Here is a 24,878-nt window from a genome sequence, read left to right as displayed (position 1 = left end):
ATGACCACTTTAGTATCCAACCTAGTTTGCATTGATACAACACTGAGCAAAGCCAACTTGAAGGTAAAGGGTTTCTTTGGCTTATGGCTTATACTTCAGGCAGGAACCTGAGGGCAGGAACTGAAGCAGAGATCATGGAAGAATGTTGCTTGCTGGTTTCCTACTCCTGGCTTGCTCAGCTGCCTTCCTTAGACAATCAAGCACCACCAACTGTCCAAGAATCACCCACAGAGGGCTGGTCCATCCCGCATCAACCATTAATCAAGAAAATGCCTTCACAGACTTACCTACAGACCAACCTGATGTAGGCAATGCCTCAAGTGAAGTTCCTTCTTCTGGGATGACTCTAACTTGTGTTATATCAGAGGGGGAAACAATGTCAAAGGTAGCAAGAGAACATTAATTTAGAGCAACAGAAAGGAGATCATGAGAAATTGCGGAGTCATAAACAAATGGGGACTAAATAGTGAGGGGAAACTGCAGTTACTAATTGAAGTCAGATGGATACAAAGTCATTATCCTAAAAATAATTTAAGAACATTTTAGGGTTAGCGCCATAGTAAAGAACTTGTCTAGCAGGCCTGTAGGCCTTGAGTTTTATACCTAGCATTATTTTTTAAAAACCAGAGGCTGGAGGGACAACTGAGTGAGTAAGAGCACTTGCTGCTATTACAGAGAATCCTAGTTCAGTTCCCAGTACCCACTCCAGACACAAAATATCCAATGCCCTCTTCCGGCATGCTGGGCACCTGTGCTCATGTGGCATACGCTCACACAGATGTACACACATACACATGAATAAAAGTAATTTCAAAATGTAAGACAAGGTCAAGGTAAAAAGAAAAAAGCATTTATGACTGTAACATTTCAAAAATTACACATATTTATATAAATGTGTATTGTGCAGGTATGCTAACAAGAGGACACACATGGATTTGATGTGTTTCTTCTTAAAACTGGTTTTTAGGTTAATGCTGAGGTAAAGGGTTTCATTATAGCATCCTTACACGTATTTGTCATTACAACTTGTTATACTTTATTCCCCTCCTCCACATCCTCTCCTTATACTCTGAGCCCTCCCCCCAGAATATTGTCCTTTCTTCCCTAGGTAGTCTTATACTTTTTTATTACTTGAATTTGAGTTCCCACTCTAGTTCCTAACACCTCCCTTAAGATCTTTTCTCCCTTCTCATGATTCCTCTTCTAATTTCATGAACTCCAAACACACCACACACACACACACCACATGCACAAAGACACAGAGTTATACATCATTTTAAATGTAGGTTTTGTATATGAAAGGAACCATGCATTATTTGTCATTCTGAGCATAGCTTACTTTGCTTAGCAGATGATTTTCAGTTTTGGTCATGTCCCTGCATTTGCTTTCACTTTATTTTTCTTGTTGCTGCTTATTTTTGAGCTTTTATTTAGCTACAACTTTTCTCCCGCCCTTTTTCTCCCTCTGAACCTTCCCATATAATCTACTCAATTCTCCTTCAAATTCACAGCCTCCTTTTTTTTACTGTTATTGTTTGCATTTATTTGTTTGTATATACATATACATATATATATGTATATATATATATATATATATATATATATATTCCTAACTATAACCCCTTGAGTCCACATAATGTTATTTGTATGTATGTTTTCAGGTATAATCATTTGGCGCTGAATAACCAATTGACGTGACCTTCCCTGGAGAAGACCATCTCTCCCATTCCCAGCTTCCCTTAGTTGCCTGCGGTTCTTCGTGTAGGGCTGCACCCCTTGGGCTTTTCCCCATGTACTTAGGCATGTCCGTTGGTGTCATCCTTGTTCAGTTCATATTTGGGAAGTCATGTTGCTGAAACTTTATGGGTATGGCCCCTTGCATTACTAAGAGACACAATCTCATTGCAAACTCCCTGATCCTCTGGTTCTTACAATCTTTCTGCAGTGTTCCCTGAGTGTTAGGTGCTGGAGCATCTTGTAGATAGCTCCACTGAGGACTTGGCTGTGCAACTTTGCATTTTAATTGATTGTGGTTTTCTGTCATAGTCTCTGTCTGTTGCAAAAAGAAGTTTTCTTGATGACAAACAGAAGTTCGGTTTTCTTTATAGGCACATTGTGAATGTGCACCTTGTTATCTCTATCCTTGTCTGCTGATGGATATCTGGGCTCCTCCATTTTCTGAATATTGTTATTAGTACAACACTAACATAAACAAGCAAGAATCCCCATGATATGTTGACTTAAGATTTTTATAGATGCATACTTCAGTGTCATAGTCGCACTTTGAGATTTTTAAGGAGCCACCATGCTGGTTTCAGCAGTAGGATCTGACACGGTTGGCATGCCTACAACTAATCGGGATAACTAGGGGAAAGGTTCCCCTTTCCCACGCATCTTCATCAACAGTTGTTATTTGTTTTCTTGCTGATAGAAGTTCTGCCTGGCAAGTGGATAGATCTAGAAAACATTGTACTGAGTGAGGTAACCCAGAAAGACAAATATCATATGTGCTCACTCAATGTAGATTTTAGGCATAAAGCAAAGAAAACCAGCCTACAAATCATAAACCCAGAGAACCTAGACAACAATGAGGCCCCTAAGAGAGACATACATAATCTAATTAGATCATGTAGATTATGTCTGTAGGCAGACATAATCTAATTAGATCATGTAGATCTAATCTACATGGGAAGTAGCAAAAGACAAGATCTCCTGAGTAAATTGGGAACATGGGGATCATGGGAGGGTTGAAGGGGAGGGGAGGGAAAAGGAAGGAAAGGCAGCAGAGAAAAATGTAGAGCTCAATAAAATCAATTTTTAAAATCCTAAAAAAAAAAAATAAAATCTGCTGGGCTTCCTCAGACTAACCAAGACAGTTAATTTGCATTTTCTCTAAGAGCTAAGGGTAACAAACACTTTCCCATTTTTACTGACCATTTGTTTGTCCCTTCTGAGGACTACCTGTTCGGCTCATTAGCTTATTTACTGACTGCCTATGTTGTGGGGTTTGGTGTTTTCTTTGCAATATTTTATATCCACAAGATAATAACAACTGCTTGATGTGCTGCTGGCACCACAACCTCCCGCCCCCACACATACATGCATTCTGCAGGCTACCTCTTGAATAGTGATTGTGTTCTTTTCTGTGCAAAAGTGTCTTAGCTTCATGCAATCCCATTTGGCAACTTTCAAGATTATTTTTGAATGGAATCCCATTCAGAAAATCCTCGTCAATGTCTCTATTCGGAAGTATTTTTTTTTTAGTAATTTTATTAAATTATAAAAGTTTTCATTTCCGCCCCTCCTCCCACCACCGTCCCACGCCCCCCACTCCCTCTCCTCCTCCCTCTCCATCCCTAAGAGCAGTCAGGGTTTCCTGCCCAGTGGGAAGTTCAAGTTCCTCCCGCCTCCCTCCAGGTCCAGGAAGGTGAGTGTCCAGACGGACTGGATCCGCAAAATCCAGTATATGCAGAGGAAACAAGTCCCAGTGCCATTTTCAATGGCTTTTCAGAAAGACTCCGGGCCAGCCACATTCAGAGAATCCGGCCACATTCAGAGAATCTGGTTGGATTGCGTCCTAGTTCAGTCCCAGTCCAAGTGGCCTTGGTTAACTCTCATTAGATCAGTCCCTTTGTATCAGTGGGTGATAGCATCCCTCGCAGTCCTGATTTCCTATTTCATTTTCTTCCTCCTTCTGATCCTCATTTGGACCTTGGGGGGCTCAGTCCGATGTTCCAATGTGGGTCTCCGTCTGTATCGCCATCCATCGTGGGATGAAGATTCTCTCTGATCTTGCCTTCTTTGCTCACGTTCTCTTTCCTCTGTTTCTCGTTTGGACCTAGGGAGTTAAGACCAGTGTTCCAATGTGGGTCTCTGTCTCTATCTCCATCCATCGCCAGATGAAGGTTCTATGGTGATAAGCAAAATATTCATCAGTATGGTTATGAGCCTAGGCTGTTTCAGGCACCCTCTCTTCTGTCCAGAGAACAATCTGGGGATCTCCTTGGACCTGGGATCCCATTTATAATCAAGTCTCCTGTAAACCCTAAAATGACTCCCTTAGTTGAAATATATTCTTCCCTGATCTCATATCCATCCTTCCTCCCTCCCCCCATCCCAGTCCACCTAGCTTTCCCCATTCCTCCCCTACTCCCTTCTCTCTAACCCTCTCCCCTTCCAACAACCCTCCCGCCCCCATGCACCCGAGGTTACCCGGGACTCTTGTCTATTTGCAATCTCCAGGCAGATAGCTACATGATTTTCATCAGGTTCACCTTATTTAGCTTCTCTAGGATCATGAATTATAGGCTCAATGTCCTTTAATTATGGTTAGAATCCACTTATGAGTGAATACATACCGTGTTCCTCTTTTTGGGTCTGGCTTACCTCACTCAGTAAAGCGTTTTCTATTTCCATCCATTTGCATGCAAAATTCAAGATGTCATTGTTTTTTTACCGCTGAGTAAAACTCTAATGTGTATATGTTCCACACCTTTTTTAACCATTCTTCTATTGAGGGGCACCTAGGCTGTTTCCAGGTTCTGGCTATTACAAATAGTGCTGCTATGAACAAAGTAGAACACATGCTTTTGTAGTATGTTAGGGAATCTTTAGGGTATATTCCCAAGAGTGGAATTGCTGGGTCCTGAGGGAGGTTGACTCCCAGTTTCCTGAGAAACCACCACACTGATTTCCACAGTGGCTGCACGAGTTTGCATTCCCACCAACAATGGATGAGTGTTCCCCTCACCCCACATCCTCTCCAGCATAGGCTATCGTTGGTGTTTTTGACTTTAGCTATTCTGACAGGTGTAAGATGGTATCTCAAAGTGGTTTTGATTTGCATTTCCCTGATCGCTAAGGAGGTTGAGCATGACCTTAAGTGTCTTCTGGCCATTCGAAGTTCATCTGTTGTGAATTCTCTGTTAAGTTCAGTACCCCATTTTTTAATTGGGTTAATTAGAGTTTTAGTGCCTAGTTTCTTGAGTTCTTTGTATATTTTGGAGATTAGACCTTTGTCTGATGAGGGGTTTGTGAAGATCTTCTCCCAGTCGGAAGGTAGCCTTTTGGTCTTACTGACAGTGTCCTTTGCTTTACAGAAGCTTCTCAGTTTCAGTAGGTCCCATTTATTCATTGCTTCTCTTATTGTCTGCGCTCCTGGGGTTCTGCTTAGGAACTGGTCTCCTGTGCCTATATCTTGTAGACTACTTCCCACTTTCTCTTCTATCAGGTTCAAAGTGGTTGGATTAATGTTGATGTCTTTAATCCATTTGGACCTGAGTTTTGTGCATGGTGATAGATATGGATCTATTTTCATTCTTCTACAGGTTGACATCCAGTTATGCCAGCACCGTTTGTTAAAGATGCTTTCCTTCTTCCATTGTATACCTTTAGCTCCCTTGTCAAAAATCAGGTGTTCATACGTTTGTGTGTTAATACCCGGGTCTTCTATTTGATTCCATAGGTCGACTTCTCTGTTGTTATGCCAATACCAAGCTGTTTTCAATACTGTTGCTCTGTAATAGAGTTTGAAGTCAGGGATGGTAATGCCTCCAGAAGTTTCTTTATTGTATAAGATTGTTTTGGCTATCCTGGGTTTTTTGTTTTGCCATGTAAACTTGATTATTGTTCTCTCAAGTTCTGTGAAGAAGTTTGATGGAATTTTGATGGGAATTGCGTTGAATCTATAGATTGCTTTTGGTAGAATTGCCATTTTTACTATGTTGATTCTCCCAATCCAAGAGCAGGGGAGGTCTTTCCATTTTCTGGTATCCTCCTCAATTTCTTTCTTCAAGGACTTAAAGTTCTTGTCAAATAGGTCTTTCACTTCCTTGGTTAGAGTTACGCCAAGATATTTTATGCTATTTGTGGCTATCATGAAAGTGATGTTTCTCTGATTTCCCTCTCTGCTTCTTTATCCTTTGTGTATAGGAGGGCAACCGATTTTTTGCAGTTGATCTTGTATCCTGCCACATTACTAAAGGTGTTTATCAATTGTAGAAGTTCTTTGGTAGAGTTTTTGGGGTCGCTTATGTACACTATCATATCGTCTGCAAATAACGAAAGCTTAACTTCATCCTTTCCAATTCGAATCCCCTTGATCCCCTTATGTTGTCTTATTGCTATTGCTAGAACTTCAAGCACTATATTGATGAGGTATGAGTGGACAGCCTTGTCGTGTTCCTGATTTTAGTGGAATGGCTTTGAGTTTCTCTCCATTCAATTTGATGTTAGCTGTCGGCTTACTATATATTGTTTGTATTATATTTAGGTATGATCCTCGTATACCCAATCTCTCCAACACCTTTATCATAAAGGGGTGTTGAATTTTGTCAAATGCTTTTTCAGCATCCAATGAAATGATCATATGGTTTTTTTCTTTCAGTTTATTTATATGATGGATTACATTGATAGATTTGCGTATGTTGAACCAGCCCTGCATCTCTGGGATGAAGCCCGCTTGATCATAATGGATAATTTTTCTAATGTATTCTTGGATTCGGTCTGCCAGTATTTTATTGAGTATTTTAGCATCAATGTTCATGAGTGAGATTGGTCTGTAATTCTCTTTCTTGGTTGTGTCTTTGTGTGGTTTTGGTATCAGGGTAACTGTAGCTTCATAAAAAGAGTTTGGCAATGATTCTTCTGTTTCTATATTGTGAAATACATTAAGGAGTATAGGTATTAGCTCTTCCTGGAAGTTCTGATAGAATTCTGCATTGAAACCATCTGGTCCTGGGCTTTTTTTGGTGGGGAGGTTTTTAATAACAGCTTCTAATTTTTCGCGAAGGTCTATTTAGATTGTTCACTTGGTCTTGATTTAACTTTGGTAAATGGTATTTATCTAAAAACCAATCCATTTCTTGTACATTTTCCAACTTTGTGGCATATAAACTCTCGTAGTAAGATCTAATGATTCTCTGAATTTCCTCTGTGTCTGTTGTTATGTCCCCCTTTTCATTTCTGATCTTATTAATTTGAGTGTTCTCTCTCTGCCGTTTGATTAGTTTGGCTAGGGGTTTGTCAATCTTGATTTTCTCCAAGAACCAACTTCTTGTTTCGTTGATTTTTTGAATTCTTTTCTGTGTTTCTATTTTGTTGATTTCAGTCCTCAGTTTGATTATTTTCAATCTTCTACTCCTCCTGGGAGAGTCTGCTTCTTTTTTTTCCAGAACTTTTAGGTGTGCTGTTAAGACTCCAATATATGCTTTCTCCGTTTTCTTTAATTGGGCACTTAGTGCTATGAACTTTCCTCTTAGAACTGCTTTCATTGTGTACCATAGGTTTGAGCATGTTGTGTCTTTATTTTCATTAAATTCAAGGAAGACTTTAATTTCTTTCTTTATTTCTTCCTTGACCCAAGGATGATTCAGTAGTTGACTGTTCAACTTCCACGTGTTTGTAGGCTTTCTGGTATTCGAATTGTTATTGAATTCTAACTTTATTCCGTGGTGATCCAACAAGACACAGGTGATTACTAATATTTTTTTGTATCTGTGGATGTTTGCTTTGTTACCGAGTATGTGGTCAATTTTCGAGAAGGTTCCATGACCTGCAGAGAAGAAGGTATATTCTTTCCTTTTGGGGTAGAATGTTCTATAGATATCTGTTAAGTCCATTTGATTCATTACCTCTAGCAATTCTCTTATTTCTCTGTTGAGTTTCTGTTTGATTGATCTGTCCATTGGTGAGAGAGGTGTGTTGAAGTCTCCTACTATTAGTGTGTGTGGTTTGATGACTGCCTTGAGTTCTAAAAGTTTTTCTTTTACATAAGTGGGTGCTTTTATATTAGGGGCGTAGTTATTCAGGATTGAGACTTCATCCTGATTAATTGTTCCTGTTATGAGTATGAAATGTCCATCTCCATCTCTTCTGATTGATTTTAGTTTGAAGTCAATTTTGTTAGATATTAGAATGGACACACCAGCTTGTTTCTTAGGTCCATTTGCTTGGAAAACCTTTTCCCACCCCTTTACTCTGAGTAGATGTCTATCTTTGTGGTTGAGGTGTGTTTCTTGTAAACAACAGAATGTTGGATCCTGTATTCTTATCCAGTCTCTAAGTTTGTGCCTTTTAATAGGTGAGTTGAGTCCATTAATATTAAGTGATATTAATGGCCAGTGGTTGTTGATTCCGTTTATTATTTTTGTGTGTGTGTGTGTAGTAGAGTTTGTGTGTTTCTCTTCTTTGAGTTGTGGTTGTGAAGGGTCGCTAGATGTCTGGGTTATTGTAGGCTGTGATGGCAATGTTGGATTCCTTGGGTTGCGATTTTCCTTCTATTACTTTCTGTAAGGCTGGATTTGTGGCTACGAATTGTTTAAATTTATTTTTATCCTGGAATATTTTGTTTTCTCCGTTGATAGTGAATGATAGCTTGGCTGGGTATAGTAGTCTGGGTTTGCATCCATGGTCTCTTAGTTTCTGCAGTACCTCTATCCAGGATCTTCTGGCTTTCATGGTTTCCATAGAGAAGTCTGGTGTAAGCCTGATAGGTTTACCTTTATAAGTCACTTGACCTTTTTCCTTTGCAGCTCTTAATATTCTTTCTTTAATCTGAATGTTTTGTGTTTTGATTATTATATCGCGAGGGGACTTTTTTTTTTTTGATCCAGTCTATTCGGTGTTCTGTATGCTTCTTGAACCTTCATAGGAATATCGTTCTTTAGATTGGGAAAGTTTTCTTCTATAATTTTGTTAACTATATTTTCTGGGCCTTTGATCTGCAGTTCTTCTCCTTCTTCAATCCCTATTATTCTTAGATTTGGTTTTTTTTATTATGTCCCAGATTTCCTGAATGTTTTGTGAAGAGAGTTTGTTGGATTTGCCGTTTTCTTTGACCAGAGCATTTATTTTCTCTATGGTATCTTCAGAATCTGAGATTCGTTCTTCTATCTCTTGTATTCTATTGGTTATGCTTGATTCTGTAGTCTCCGTTCGTTTACCTAGGTTTTCCATATCCAGCCAGTTCTCGTTTTGTGCTTTCTTCATTGCCTCCATTTCAGTTTTCAATTCTTGGACTGTTTCCTTTACTTGTTTGATTGTTTTTTTCTTGGTTTCTCAGGGTATCATTCACGGATTTACTTATTTCTTCAAACTTTTTGTTATATTTCTCATCCATTTCTATACTCATTTCTTCAAACTTTTTGTTATACTTCTCATCCAATTCTTTAAAGGAGTTATTCATATCCTGTTTAAGGGACTCTATTGCTTTCATAATGGCACTTTTTTCCACTTCTTCTGGGTTAGGGTGTTCATGTCCTTCTGTTGTAGGGTCGTTGGGATCTGGTGTTTTCATGTTGTTTTTCAGATTGTTGGAGGAGGTCTTGCCTTGGCGTCTGCCCATCTCTTCGTTCAAATGCTCTCTATTGGAACTTCTGGTAGCGGGTCAGGTTCCCTTGTTGGGCAGGGAATTCACTGATAGAATGCCTACCTTTCCTCAGGCAGGCTATTGAAGCACAGGCACTCCCTCTTTCTGGGATGCGCCTACAGAGCAGGCCCAGCGTGCAAGGCAGCTGAGCTGGGGAAATTTTATGGCCCCAGTGGGAAGGGAGAAATATAGGAATTTGTACCTGGATGGAAGCTGGGATGGCAGGCGGGAGAGCTTAGCAGGGTGGAACCAGCAGTGCAGAGTGACCTGGGAGTCTATGGGGTCGGGGAAGTCAGAGCTCCTCCTCGCAGGGCCCCTGCCGCGGGCCCGAAGCAAACTCACCCCTCCGATGGCCCTCTGGATGGAAGCTGGGATGGCTGGCGGGGGAGCTAGCAGGGTGGAGCCAGCAGTGCAGAGTGACCTGGGAGTCTATGGGGTCGGGGAAAGTCCGAGCTCCTCCTCACAGGGCCCCTGCCGCAGGCCCGAATCAAACTCACCCCTCTGATGGCCCTCTATTCGAAAGTATTTTGTATACGTTTTCCTCTACAAGTCTCATAGTTCCAGGCCGAACATTAAGTCTTTGAACCATTTTAATAGAGTCTCATATAGGGTAAGAGACATGGGTGTAGTTTCATTCTTCTGTGTATGGAAATCCAGTTTCACTAGCACCGTCTGTTAAAGAGACTGTCTCTTCTCCAACGGATATTTCTTTCAGATTTGTCAAAATGAAGTGGTTGCAGCTGTGAACGGTTGTTTCAGAGTCTTCATTCCATTAATCTACATATGCGCTTCTGTGCCAGTAACATGCTGTTTTGTTTTGCTTTTTCCACTGTGCCGCATAATTTGAGATTGGGTATTGTGGTACCTCCACTGATGAGGGTTGCTTTAAGAATTCAAAGCCTTCGTTCATCCTTAGTAATTTAAAGATTATTTTATTTTTCTGATTCTGTGAAGAATGTCATTGTGATTTTCGTGGGAGTTACACAGAAGTCTGTAGCTTGCTTTCATTACTGTAGCCTTTTTCATAACATTAATTCTGCCTAGTGTGACCTGAAGAAGTTTTCATCTTTAAGTGTCTTCTTCAATTTCTTTCTTTAGCATTTTGGGGTTGCTCTGCAGAGGTACCACACCTCTTTGGTTAGCTTTATCCCTAGATATTGTTCAAGCTACTGTGCATGGGATTTTACCCTCTGATTTCTTTCTTGATTCATTCATTATTAGCATACAGAACTTGTTGGTTTTGTATGTTGTTATTATGTCCTGCTACATTGTTACAAGTGTTTATCAGGTCTGAGAATTTTCTGGCAATGTTTTTAGAGTCCTTCAAGTATAAGATCTTGTTATCTGTGATTGAATAAGAAGAGAGGAAACAGCTTGCCTCACTCCAGGCTTTAGAGACAACACTTTGGGCTTTTCCCCATTTACGATGTTTTTTGGCTACAGTTTTATCAGACTCAGTCTTTATTGTGCTGAGGTATGCCCCTTCTGTTCCTGGTTTCTTTGGTGCTTTCCCCATCAAAGGACATTGAACTTTGTTGAAGGCTCTTCTGCATCAATTGAGATGACTGTGTGATTTTTATTTTTAAGGCTATTCATGTAATAACTCACACTTGTTGATTTTAGTGTGAAGAACCAAACTCATATCCCTGGAATGAATCTAATTTGATCATGGTGTATAATCTTCATATATATATATATATATATATATATATATATATATATATATATATATATATATAATTTAAAATTGTCATGCACTATATTCTGCATGACAAGTTCACCCTGCAATCTTTTTCCTAATTTCCTATAGACCCACCGAATTCTCTAACACCCAACTTGAAGTCTTTTATTTTTAATAACCCATTTTTACCACTGCTGCCTATTGGGTGTGGGAACAGCCACTGGAGTGTAGTCAGTCTACCAGGTTCCACCCAACAAAAGAATAACTCACTCTATGTTCATCAGGAAAAGTGATCTATAATATTCCTGCTTCATTCTATATTCAGGCTACAGAGAAACTCTGTCTCTAAAGACCAAAAAAAAAAAAGTACTATAATGAGTAGGGAAATGGTGGCACACGACTTTAATGTCAGCACTCAGCAGACAGAGGCAGGCAGATGTCCATGAGCTGAAAGGTCAGCCTGGTCTATAGAGTGAGTTCCAGGACAGCCTGGGTGGTTACACAGAGAAACTCTGTCTCAAAAAAACAAGACAAAACAAATTAAAAAAGGAAGCTCCCTACTTTCTATACTAACTTTTAAAATAATCAAAAAGTGGCTAAGAAGATGCTTCAGTGAGTGGATATTGGTGCTTTTCACCAAGCCTAAGTGTATGAGCACAGTCCCAAGATCCACATGGGAAAGAAAAAATCAACATCCACAATTTTTCCTCTGACTTCCAAACACACCCTCACATTACATACATACATACATACAAACATACATACATACATACACATAAATAAAATATAAATAATAAAACGAATCATTTGTCTTGTTTTGTTCTTTAAACAAGGAATAAGAAAGTTTTTGTCGAAGCTAGAGAAGCAAATAGATCCATTCTTAAAGAATAGCAGTCAGCTCCTATAAACTTGTGTTTTACCCCTCATGACATGTCTTGCTTATGCTCATATCTCAAGGGACTGTGATTTTGTGTAGACTACTTTAAGTTCATCAACCTTTCATCTGCACTGTGCCTGTCAAACATGACAACTGACAATCACCATCATGTTCCATCCTAAGATGCAGAGAAAATAAAAATTATTTTAACACTGAATAATAATTCTAATTTCTTACCTGCCTCGATTTTCCTTAAAATAGTCTTTATTCCATCAATATATGGAAAACCCAGATGTACACAAAACTTAATATTGGGTGTGCTGGCCTCTTTGACATTGATTAATCTGACACTACATTTTATATATTATTACCAATTTATTTAAGCCACCTCTAAAGACAATGAGTAAACTTATAGATTTAAAATTTTAGTAATTGTACCTGTATAGAACCTGGGAAAACAGAAGATCAATATTTGTGACTTTTGAATCTAAAAAAAAAAATCCTCTAAATCTCTTAGGCTGGACTTTGCAGTTCATGATAAATGGTAGGTGTGAATATCTCTGGGGAAAAGTTTAAATAGGACTTTCTTCCAAGGAGTCAGTAGAAACCATAGGCTTCTGTGTGGAGTGCAGATGTACAGATAGATTTATTTGAATTCAATTCAAATACAGAATTGATTTTCACTCCAAGCAGTTTTGTGAAAGGTACATTGTGGCTTTATTCACTTAAACCTGTTGTAGCCCTTGGTCCTCCGAGATGCTAACGGACCTGCCCCCAGTCTCTGTGTGTGCTGACGGAGCCTCTCTGGTGAAATGACTCTCAATCCCTTTCATACAGCAACTAAGACGTTCTGTGATGTATGCTACATACGTTAAAACGTGCTGATTCCTGGAGGCTGGAGGGCAAATGATGTCCTGCCCTGTCTACCCCAAGGAAGGCATTCATGAACACAGATTTCAGGAGTAATGCGGAAGGCTATCAAGAACTTCTCATGGTAGTAAAAGTAATAGGAAATCATAACATCCAAACAAACATGGATGCCTTCCTGTGACAGGCACGTAGTTTTTGTCAAAGCCTATGCCATGCCGATGACCCCTGAAACATCAGTGCCTCACTTGGCTGTGGCTTGTTAAAGAGGGCTAAGCCACAGATCACGAATTTGCATCGCCAATAAGGTTAGTTTCACCAGAAAAGCTGAAACTCTCTACAGACACCATCCACATTCTGGCCATTGACAAATCCTGTGCTTGTAAATAGATCCATGTACAAAAGTCAGCCTACCCCAGGTAGTGGTATGCTGTCATACTGTCCCAAAAACACCTGGCTGTCGATGAGGTCAGTGCACCCGCCATTACAGTGTTTTGGGCTTTAGCTAGTCACTTTGGAACATGTTCGTGATATTTCTAGTTGTCTTTATTCTGGAAATAGATCAAATTACCAGGATTTTTCTCTCAGTTTCATATTTGACTTGTCTGTGGTGTTGGTATCTGTCACTCAGACACTCATCAAGGGTTGCTTGTGACCCTCCTTGTGACCAGCAGGACCTTGCTCATTACTGATTCCAAAAGCCTTGATGAGACAGACCATTCAAGTTTGTCTTTGAAGAATGAGATTCTGAGAAGCTCATGTAAGAAACAATGTAAACACGGGGATGCAGAGAAGCTCTGGTGTTTATCTATAAGCAGTGGATAGTCTGAACACGTAGGTAGTTCTGTCGAGATGAGAGCGAGTGACAGGCTACAGACACATGGGATATCTTGACCCATTTCCTCTGCTTTACATAAGCAAATGACTATCCCCATAATTCAAGAAAATATTTTCTTATTGTGTGCAGGTTAGTTTTTATCATCATAATACAAATTAGAGCCACTTAGGAAAGGTGAACCTCTGTTGAGGAATTACCACCATCGGAAAGGCCTGCTGGAAAGGCTATGGGGGCATTTTCTTGACTAACGATTGGTGTGGGAGGACCATCTTACCGCTGGTGGTACAACTTCTGGGCAGGAGATCCAAGGTCAGCGGTTCTCAACCTGTGGGTTGTGACCCCTTTGGCAAACATCTATCTCCAAAAATATTTACACTTAACAGTAGAAAAATTACGGTTATGAGGTAGCATTAAGAATAATTTCATGAGTGGGCTGACTACAAGCTGAGGAACTATATTAAAGGGGCTCAGCATTAGGAAGGTAGAGAACACACTGTCCTAGGTGATGTAGAGAAGCAAGCTGGGCAAGCCACACAAGCAGATCATGAAGTAGTCTTCTATAGCCTCTGCATCAGTTCCTGCCTCCAGATCCGTGCCTTGAGTTCCTGCCTTGACTTCCCCCACTGATGGACTGTCACCTGCAAGATGAAATAAGGCCCTTCCTCCACAAGTTGCTTTTGGTCAGCGTCTTATCACAGTGACACTAGGCAAACCAGAAAAAGCTGTGTTTATTGATTTAGTTACTTTTGAAAATATGGGAAAGAGCTTTTCGCCATCTTTCCTCCAGTCAGGTGGCAGCTCTCACTACGAAGATCGAGCTGTGTAGTTTCAGCGGGCATAAAATCTACCCTGGACATGAGCGGCACTACATGAGGAACAACGGGAAGGTTTTCCAATTTCCTAATGCAAAATGCGGTTTCGCATTCCTTTCCAAAAGGAATCCTCGGCAGATAAACTACACTGCCTCTACCGAAGAAAACACAAAAGAGAGCAGTTGGGAGAAATTTAAGAGAAAAGAACTTGCCATGCAGTCAAATTCCAGCGGGCCATCACAATCAGAAACCAGAAGTTGCGAAAGCAGGCCACCAGGGTTGCCAAGGAAGCAACAAAAAAAAAAAAAAAAAAGGCTAAGCCAGCATCCAAGAAGACAGCAATGACAAGGCCCCTACAAAGCAGCACCTAAATAAAAGATTGTGAAGCCTGTGAAGGTCAAACACTAACTTTGTAGATCAGAGTTTTGCATAAAGATCTAATACTAACTCTAAAAAAATAAAAGAAAATATGGAATAGATTACTTACATGATATGAGATAATATTGAAAGTTGCATAGTTCTTTTACCTCGTTTTTATATTTGCTTTTTCTTAGATATTCTGCTATATTTGAAATTTAAGTGCATAGAGAAACTTCTGCCTTTAACAATTATTTATTTGACCCCTTTTTATCAGTACTAACACTTCTCTCTCCTCTTCCCTCTGCATGCCGAAGTTATTTTCAATGTACTCCACTTTGGCCAAGAAGCATATTTGATTATACTCTCCAGTATACATCCAGGGCAGTAAATGTTTCCTTTCCTCAACTGACTAAAGGTAGACTCCTTTTGCTGTAGTCAATATTTGGAAGATCCTGTCTCATCAATTTCCCTACCTTGCAGTGTCTCGATCACATTCTCCCTTATTTTATATGGCATAAATCCAGCCTAGTGTCTCATGAATACAGATTACATACATAAGACTTTTTTTTTTTTACCTCTTACCAAATTCATGGAGCTCCTCATTCTCTTTCTTAATCCATGCTATCTACTCTTTGGAACTTTTACAGAGATATTGTAGAACTCTTGAAAATTGGTGGACCTGGTCACTCAAATTGCCATTGTTACTACTAAGATCACCATTGTAACTCAGATCCCAAGTTTCCTTCTTTCTTGAATTAATCCATTATTTTACTTAAGAGTATCCTTGAAGTCATTTTCATAGAAAAGTTTTGCAAAGCAGGAATAATGAATAAAAAGTCCATGAGTCACTCAGAAATTGTTTTCCAATAAGGTTGAAGTAGAAGAGACTTTATATTGCTGGCCCCAGTTGGCTGGGCATCTTACAATTGGCTGCTTTCAACTCCCTATTTCTTGGAAAACTGCTCTGTTGCTATAATCAGTTTGATTTTCTAGCTCCTAGTAAGGGTGACTTCATTCTATAAAACCTCAGTTTTCTGGATCTCAGTTCAGGAGCTCAGAAGAAAGCAGCTTCCCCTACGTTTTATTCATTGTCTCTCACACTGTGTCAGGTCGATCTGTACACTCACACTATTGTAGAAATAAAAGATGTAAGCCAAGGAGCTGGGGAGATGGCTCAGAGGTTAAGAGCACTGGTCACTCTTCCAGAGGTCCTGAGTTCAATTCCCTGCAACCACATGGTGGCTCACAGCAATCTATAATGAGATCTGGTGCCCTCTTCTGGCATGCAGGAATATATGCAGGCAAAAGATGTGAGTCAAGATGAACATACAAAACATTTTTTTAATTGATTTTTATTGAGCGCTACATTTTTCTCTGTTCCCCTCTCCTTCAACCCTCTCCCAAGGTCCCCATGCTCCCAATTTACTCAGGAAATCTTGTCTTTTTCTATTCCCATGTAGATTAGATCTATGTATGTCTCTCTTAGGGTCATCATTGTTGTTTAGGTTCTGTGGGATTGTGATTTGTAGGCTGGTTTTCTTTGCTTTATATTTAAAAACCGCTTAAGAGTGAGTTCATGTGATAATTGTCTTTCTGGGTCTGGTGAAGATTGGTATTGTGCTGTAAGTATATGCAAACAATCTTATTAGAAGCTTATGGGAAAGATGAGAAGACTGCCCAAAGTCCAACATCAACATCAACCTTCAACCATAGTGTGAGCCAGTTTGATAGCCAGTAATTCATCTCCAAGAGACCTTTCACAAGAGCACAGCTTTAGCTGATGCTGTGATTTCAACACTATGGAACTCAGACCAGAATCACACCTAAAGATGTTCTCATACCCATTGTTGTTTTAAGACATTAATGTGTAAAACGTTTTGTTATGCAGCAAGAAATCAACAAAACACATGGCACAAAGTCTTTGAAAACAGAAATTTTGATATATTGTAGTGAAATATTAAAATGTTTGCTGTGAATCAGGAACAAAATGAAGAATCCTTATGTCATCAGGAGTTTTCACTATCATAAATAATATCATAAAAAATAAGTGCCAACCACATAAGAAAATGGTATGAAAAGTTTCAACATGTTATAATGGTTTATATAAGTTTTCCCTGAAGGTCTGGGTGTCAAAGCATGGTTCCTAGTCCATGATGCTGCTGGAAGATACTAGGATCTTTAAGAGGTGAGACTAAGTCGAGTATCTTCTGCACATATGATAATGTGTCCTGTGGGGTGTATCAGGAGCTTAACCCCTGCTCTTTCTCTTTGATTCCCAGCGGCCATCAGAGTAACAGCTTGTTCTACTTGTACTAGTCAATATTACGCCTTGCCTCACCACAAGACCAAGGCAACAGGTGTAAAAGAAGATTATTCTTTATTTTCCCTGCCACCCAGACCCGAATAATCGCACAGAAGCTATATTAATTACAACGCTGTTTAGCCTATTAGCTCAGGCTTCGCATTAACTAACTCTCACATCTTAACCAATTTCTATTCATCTGTGTGTCACCACAAGGCTATGGCTTACTGGGTGAGGTTCTATTCTGGTGTCTTTCTCCTTCAGCAGCTGCATGGCATCTCCCTGACTCTGCCTACTCTCTCTCTCTCTCTATGTCTCTTCTAGCCTGGCTATATTCTGCCCTGCCATAGGCCAAAGTAGCTTTATTCATTAACCAGTAGAAGCAACACATATACAGAATGCCATCCCACATCAAACAAGTTTAAGAGAGACTTTAGGCTGAATCTCCTAAAATCATGACACAAGTTAAATACATCCTCATAAGTTGAACATACCATGAGCTTTTGGTTCATGTGACATGTGTGTTCATTCTTGCGGGTGCAATGCCCATGTGTGTGGGTAAAGAGGTCACAGGATTTCAGGTGTCATTCTAAAACAAGGTCTCTTGCCATTCTAATTGTTTTTCAAGTAGGCTAGCCAGTAAGCCCCTGTGTCTGCTTCCCCAGCACTCCCTCTCACAAGTGCACATACTATATATATATATATATATATATATATATATATATATATACATAAATTTTGATTTTCAGCTTGATTAGATTAAGACATTGCCAGGAGATTAACGAAGCACACTTTCAAGCGTGTCTCTTCTGTCCTCTTCAAAGATGACTGTATCATTAGAGTTCTAACATAATGAGTGGATCAAGCCTTTGATGAATTCATAATATAATTTCATTGTTAGGAGCTGACAAAAGCAAAGAAGTGACATTTAAATGAACAGAAGTGAGAGTGGGCATGGGCCCTTCACGCTGTTTTATTCCTGGCTCCTTCTGTTGAACTCCCTGCTTCCTGCGCAACATGTCCAGGTCCCCTTGCTTTCTGCTCCAAATACCACAATGTTCATGTTGCTATGAAAGTTCTGAAGCCAAAATGACCAACATAATAATTAATTCAAAAGAATTAAAAAGTGGCTTGTTTTCCACTGTTGTCTTACATGAAAAACAAAAGCAGTGCTTCTGGTTTGCAGGGGAAGAACAAGCATCAGCATCATTCCAGGACGATGCAGCAGCCAGCAGTACTCTGCATGCAGATGCTTCAGTAGCACAAAGGAAAAGGGTGGTTCTGAGTCTGTATCTTTCCTTTGGGTACCTGGGAGCTTCACTTACATGTATCTCCACATTTCTGTGCTCCAGAAAATGATGTATGGGTTCCTTCCCTAAGCTCCCTCGCTACTCAGTGCTAGTTTGAGCCAGTCACTAAGCTGGGAGGAAGAATAGAGCACCCATCATGGGTCTTCTGGCAATGTTGGAATAAGCTAGGTATTGATCTCATGGGGACTATGAGGTTGTTTATATAAATAAACATCAATTAGGATGAATATTTATTATCTGTCCTCTTTACTATGTGGATTCTAGCCCAATAAGATGAAAGAAACTTAAAATAAACAATGTTTATGTGATGGTTATTCATTTGGCAGGGTCTGGAGCTACCTGGGAGATAAGGCTCTGGTCACACTTGTGAAGGATTATCTAGGGTAGGTAGTTCCTGGGCTAACCTGTTGTGTATTATCTTGGTTAGGTTAACCGATGTGGTGGTAAGGCCACACCACTGTGGGTAGCACTGGTTGTCTGTGCAGGGATTCTGGACTGTATACCTGGAGAAGAGAGCTTAGCATGCATCCACTGCTCTCTGCTTTCTGATTGTGAATGCAGTGTGACCAGCCAGCCCCCTGCTCCTGCCACCAAGCCACCCTTACTTACCACTGTGTCTACCCCACCATAGTGGGCTGTGACCCTCTAATAAGCCAAAATAAATCCCCCCTTCTCTGAATTGCTATTGACTGGTTACTTTATCACAGAAACAGGAAAGAAACTAAGACAAATTAATAATGATCAATTGTATTTTCATAATAAAATTTAAAGCAGAGGAATGCTTATTACCACCAACTATTCTTCAATATTGTAAGAAAATGTAAAATAAAAAGCTCTCTTTCTTCAAGTATGGAAAGAAAGACTAAAGAAAAGGAAAATGCATGTAGTGTAGGAAAAAATGGCAAAACAGTCACCATTCATACTAACATCATTATACATACATAGAAAAGTCACAACAATTATTAAAATAGAATCAAAACAATTTGCTGAAGTATCGAAACACAAATTCAATATAAATATATTTCTAAATATTATAATTATCTAGATTAAATTGCAAACAAGTTTTTCATCGAATGCCCTTTGGCTTAGTATCAAGATCCATCATAAGCACCCATGAGTAAGATATCAACACAGAAAACCTCAAACACTAAGAGAAATTATAGTCCTCTAAGTGAATGAGACTTTCTATATTACAATCATCAGAATAGAAACGACACCAATTATCTCAAAATTGATCTATAAATTACAGGAAATCCTACGACGTGCTTGTGAATTATTAAGCTTATTCTAGAATAGATGTAAGAATGGGATGGCTAAGAATGCATAATCCTACAAAGGAAAAAAAATGGAGGAGTTTTATTACCAAATATCAAAACTTTGTATAAAGCTATACTAATTAAGGCCATGTGGTGACACTGTAGGATAGACTAATAAATTATGGAAGCAGGGAGAGCCTCTGAAGGAGAGTCTACTCGGAGACAATCACTTGATTTATCTCATAGACGGCTCTACAGCACAACATAGGAAGAAGAGCCCTTACAGTCGCTGATGCTGAGTCAACCAGAAATTCATACTGAGAAATACTCAGTCCTGACACATTCCTTCCTCCATATGCAAAAATCAATTCCAGAATGACTGTAAATTTAAATGTGATTAAATAAAGCACTAAAACTTCTGGAAGAAAATGTGTTAGACTTCCTTTGTAAGCTTGAAGCTGGCAAAGATTTATTTTACTAGACATAAAAACAAAGTATAAAATGAATGAAAGATTGACTAATGAACTGCATTAAAATTTAAAATATCTATTAACTAAAATGTCATTATGGGAAGTGGTAAAATAAGTAACAGAAGCACTTACATATATATATGATATATATGATATGTATGTGTAGGTATAGCAGCTAGAATATATAAAGAACTGTTATAATTAAAGGACAAACAAGACAAAAATAAAAATGGACAACCTAAATAGAGTGATTTTTTTATTTTATTCATTTTGAAACAGGGCCTTACTATGAAGGGCTGAGTGACCTGGAACTCACTAATGAAAACCAGGTTGGACTTGACCTCACAGAGCTCTGTTTCCTGGGTGTTGGCTGAATAGAATATTTTAAAGAGAATGCACAAGTATCCAATGAGAGAAAATAAAGCTAACTTGCTTAAAAACTTTGAGATTGAAGCAGAGTGGCTTGCACCATGTTAAATTGTTATAATAAAATCTGCACTTAAAGATTAGAGACATTATAAAGTGCTGACCAAAAAACGGCACAGTGGGAGTCTGCGTACATCATTAGAGGATGTAAGTCAGTGCAAAAACTTCAAATAAATCTCAGAGAATTTGCTCATTAATGTGAATAAAAGCACTCCCTATGACACACTCATAACATTTTTCTGTATTATGGGCTATGTACACAAAAGATATATATATATATATATATATATATATATATATGGATATACAAATAACATGACTATATAAGGAGGAGTAATTCAACAAGTCCATGTTAAACACAAGAAATCTTGTACCTTATGATCCCATATAAATTTTATCATAAAGATGATTTTCCAGAGGGAGGAAGAATTGAAGGAGCCAGAGGGTTTGAAGACACCATGAGAACACAGGACATAGAATCAACTAAGGAAGGGCTCATAGAGGCACACAGACAGTGAAGCAGCAGCCATCGAGCCCGCATGGGTCTATGCTAGGTCCTCGACATATAAGTTATCGTTGTATACCTTGGTGTTCTTGTGAGACTTCTAATAGTGGGAGCAGAGGGTGTCTCTGACTCTTCCACCTGCTCTTGGGACCCTTTTCCTCCTACCAGTTTCCTCTTGCAGCCTTGATATGAAAGCTTTTGTCTAACTTACTGTAGCGTGTTATGCCTTGTTCAGTGGATATCCTTGGGAGGCTGTTCTTTTCTGAAGGCAAATGGGGAGTGGATCTGGGAAAGAGGAGAGGTGGGGGTGCTGGGAGAAGGGAAGGAAAGGAAACTGTGATAGGGATGTAGTGTATGAGAGAAGAATAAATATAAAAAATGATTTTGAAAATGAAAAAAGATGATATTCCACATCTGACACTATGTGGTATCTACATGTGTTCTCTTTATATTTTAAATATGGAAGGTATTTCTTTATGTAAAGAAAATACATGTTTGGGCATTTTCAGAAATCTCTTTTCTAGTAAATCATTTCATGTGAGTTAAATCACTGGAGTATAAGGACATATGTGCAATGATGTCAATTGCAGTCTTTCTCATGATCAAAGAAACTCAAATAAATGTCCCTCAGTAAGTAAATGTTAAGTAATAATATGTGCACATCATGGAAAATTATGCAAGTATTAATATACATAAGTTATACCATTTTTTATTTATTTATTAAAAATTTCCACCTCCTCCCCGCCTTCCTTTTCCCTCCCCCTCCCCACCTCACCCTCCCTTTCTAGTCCTAACAGCAGTCAGGGTTCCCTGTCCCATGGGAAGTCGAAGGTCCTCCCCCCTCCTTCCAGGACTATATAGGTGAGCATCCAAACAAACCAGGCTCCCACAGAGTCAGTCCATGCAGTAAAATCAAAACCCAGTGCCATTGTCCTTGGTTTCTCAGTCAGCCTTCATTGCCAGCCATATTTAGAGTGTCCAGTTTGATCACATGCTCCATCACTCCCAGTCCACCTGGGCTTGGTAAGCTCCCATTAGATCAGTCCCATCGTCTCAGTGGGTGGACGCACCACTCGTGGTCCTGACTTCCTTGCTCATGTTCTCCCTCCTTCTACTCCTCATTTGGACCTTGGGAGCTCAGTCCAGTGCTCCAATGTGAGTCTCTGTCTCTATCTCCATCCATAGCCAGATGAAGGTTCTATGGTGATATGCATGATATTCATCAGTGTGGCTATGGGACAAGGCCAGTTCAGACACCCTTTCCTCTGCTGCCCAAGAAACAATCTGGGGACCTTTCCTTAGACCTGGAAACTCCTCTAGAGTCAAGTCTCTTGCAAACCCTAAAATGGCTCCCTTAATTAAGATATGTACTTCCCTGCTCCCATATCCACCCTTCCTCCATCCCACCCATCCCATTCCCTCAAGCTCTCCCAAATCCTTCCCTTCTCCTTTCTCTCTACCCATCTCCCCTTACATCCACCCCCTCACCCCTCCCCCGTGCACCCAACTTTTGTCTGGCAATCTTGTCTACTTCCAATATCCAGGAGGATAACTATATGATTTTCTTTGGGTTCACCTTCTTATTTAGCTTCTCTAGGATCACGAATTATAGGTTCAATGTCCTTTAATTTTGGCTGGAATCTACTTATGAGTGAGTACATACCATATTCCTCTTTTTGGTTCTGGGTTACCTCATTCAGTAAAGTGTTTTCTATTTCCATCCATTTGCATGCAAAATTCAAGATATCATTGTTTTTTACCACTGAGTAGAACTCTAATGTGTATATGTTCCACACCTTCTTTAACCATTCTTCTATTGAGGGGCACCTAGGTTGTTTCCAGGTTCTGGCTATTACAAATAGTGCTGCTATGAACATAGTTAAACAAATGCTTTTGTAGTATGATAGTACATCTCTTGGATATATTCCCAAGAGTGGAATTGTTGGGTCCTGAGGTAGGTTGACTCCCAGTTTCCTGAGAAACCGCCACATTGATTTCCACAGTGGCTGCACAAGTTTGCATTCCCACCAACAATGGATGAGTGTTCCCCTCACTCCACATCCTCTCCAGCATAGGCTATCATTGGTGTTTTTGAGTTTAGCTATTCTGACAGGTGTAAGATGGTATCTCAAAGTAGTTTTGATTTGCGTTTCCCTGATCGTTAAGGAGGTTGAGCACGACCTTAAGTGTCATTTGAAATTTGAAATTCTTCTGTTGAGAATTCTCTGTTCAGTTCAGTACCCCATTTTTTAATTGGGTTAATTAGAGTTTTAGTGTCTAGTTTCTTGAGTTCTTTGTATATTTTGGAGATCAGGCCTTTATCTGATGAGGGGTTGGTGAAGATCTTCTCCCAATCAGTAGGTTGCCTTTTTGTCTTAACGACAGTGTCCTTTGCTTTACAGAAGCTTCTCAGTTTCAGGAGGTCCCATTTATTCATTGTTGCTCTTATTGTCTGTGCTACTGGGTTTCTACCTAGGAAGTGTTCTCCTGTGCCCATGTCTTGTTGACTACTTCCCACTTTCTCTTCTATCAGGTTCAATGTGGCCAGATTAATGTTGAGGTCTTACCATTTTAACCTGGAAAGATAACTACACAGCAAGGCAAGATAGTGAAATTGAGAAACATATATAAAATGTTATCATTTTCTGTAAAAATTACTAAATACATGTTTGAATACATATTGTTATTAGTTCTATGTGTATTTAATATGATATTACTGTAAAATCATCTTCAATAACTCATCTCTTCTTATATAGGAGATGAGGATTGAATCACATAGCAGGATAATCAGACAAATTTATTGAATATACAAACATATAAAATATTAGAGGCATTTAAAAAAGAACAAATCAGCAATTTTTTCTCTACAACAACCCACATTTTTTTAAAATTTACCCATTTATTTTACATCCGGCCATGGTTTCTCCTCCCTCCTATCCCCTCAGCCCATACCTGCAGTCTATGCCTCCTCTGTTTCTGTTTATAAGGGGACAGGTCTCCCACTGGTGTCAACAAAGCAAGGAATATCAAGTTGAGGTAGGACTCAACTCTCCCCCTTGTATTAAGGCTAGGTAAGTATAAGAAATAGGTTCCCAAAAGCCAGCCAAAGCATTAGAGACAGGCCCCACTTCCACTGCTTAGAGTTCCACAAGTAGATTAAACTACAGAACTGTCACAGCACATAGCGGGTCAATCCCATGCTGAGTCCCTAGCTGTCGGTCCAGACTCTGTAAGCTCCTGAGTCCACGTTAGTTGTTTCTGGGGGTTCCCTTGTGATGATCTTGACAGACCCCCCCCCTCTATCCCCTCACCCCTGGCTCATACAATCCTTCCTCCCTCTCCTCAATCAGATTCCCTGAGCTCATCCCAGTACTTGGCTGTGGATCTCTGTATCTGTTTTCATCAGTTACTGAATGAAGGCTCTCTGATGACAATTGGAGTAGTGACCAATCTGATTACAGGAGATGGCTAGTGCAGGCTACATATCCACTATTGCTAGGATTCCTAGTTAGAGTCATTGCTGTAGATTCGTGGGAGTTTCCTTTGCATAATCTGGGATTTCCCTTAGGCGTATTCCTACCTATTTCTTACATCTTAAGTTAACTCTTTTATATTAATCTGTGTATCACCATGAGCCTTGTGGTTTGTTACATTTTACTTCTCGGGCAGCTACATGGCGTCTCTCTGACTTGGCCTATTCTCTCTATGTATCCCTTGAAGCCTGGCTATATTCAGCTGAGCCATTGACAAAAACAGCTTTATTCATTAACCAATGGTAATAAGACATATTCACAGCATACAGAAGGG

At 39.6% G+C, this 24,878-nt stretch overlaps 1 pseudogene; it reads left to right on the top strand.

Moving 5' to 3' along the window:
• Positions 1 to 14,850, top strand: LOC146894998 (large ribosomal subunit protein eL24 pseudogene; annotated as a pseudogene).
• Positions 14,851 to 24,878: the final 10,028 nt, after the last annotated feature.

This window comes from Myodes glareolus, chromosome 5 (genome assembly GCF_982192425.1).
Source record: "Myodes glareolus chromosome 5, mMyoGla1.1, whole genome shotgun sequence".
In the NCBI taxonomy this organism is placed as follows: domain Eukaryota; kingdom Metazoa; phylum Chordata; class Mammalia; order Rodentia; family Cricetidae; genus Myodes; species Myodes glareolus.
The sequence above is the reverse complement of the archived record's forward strand: the minus strand, read 5'-3'. Positions and strand labels throughout refer to the sequence as shown.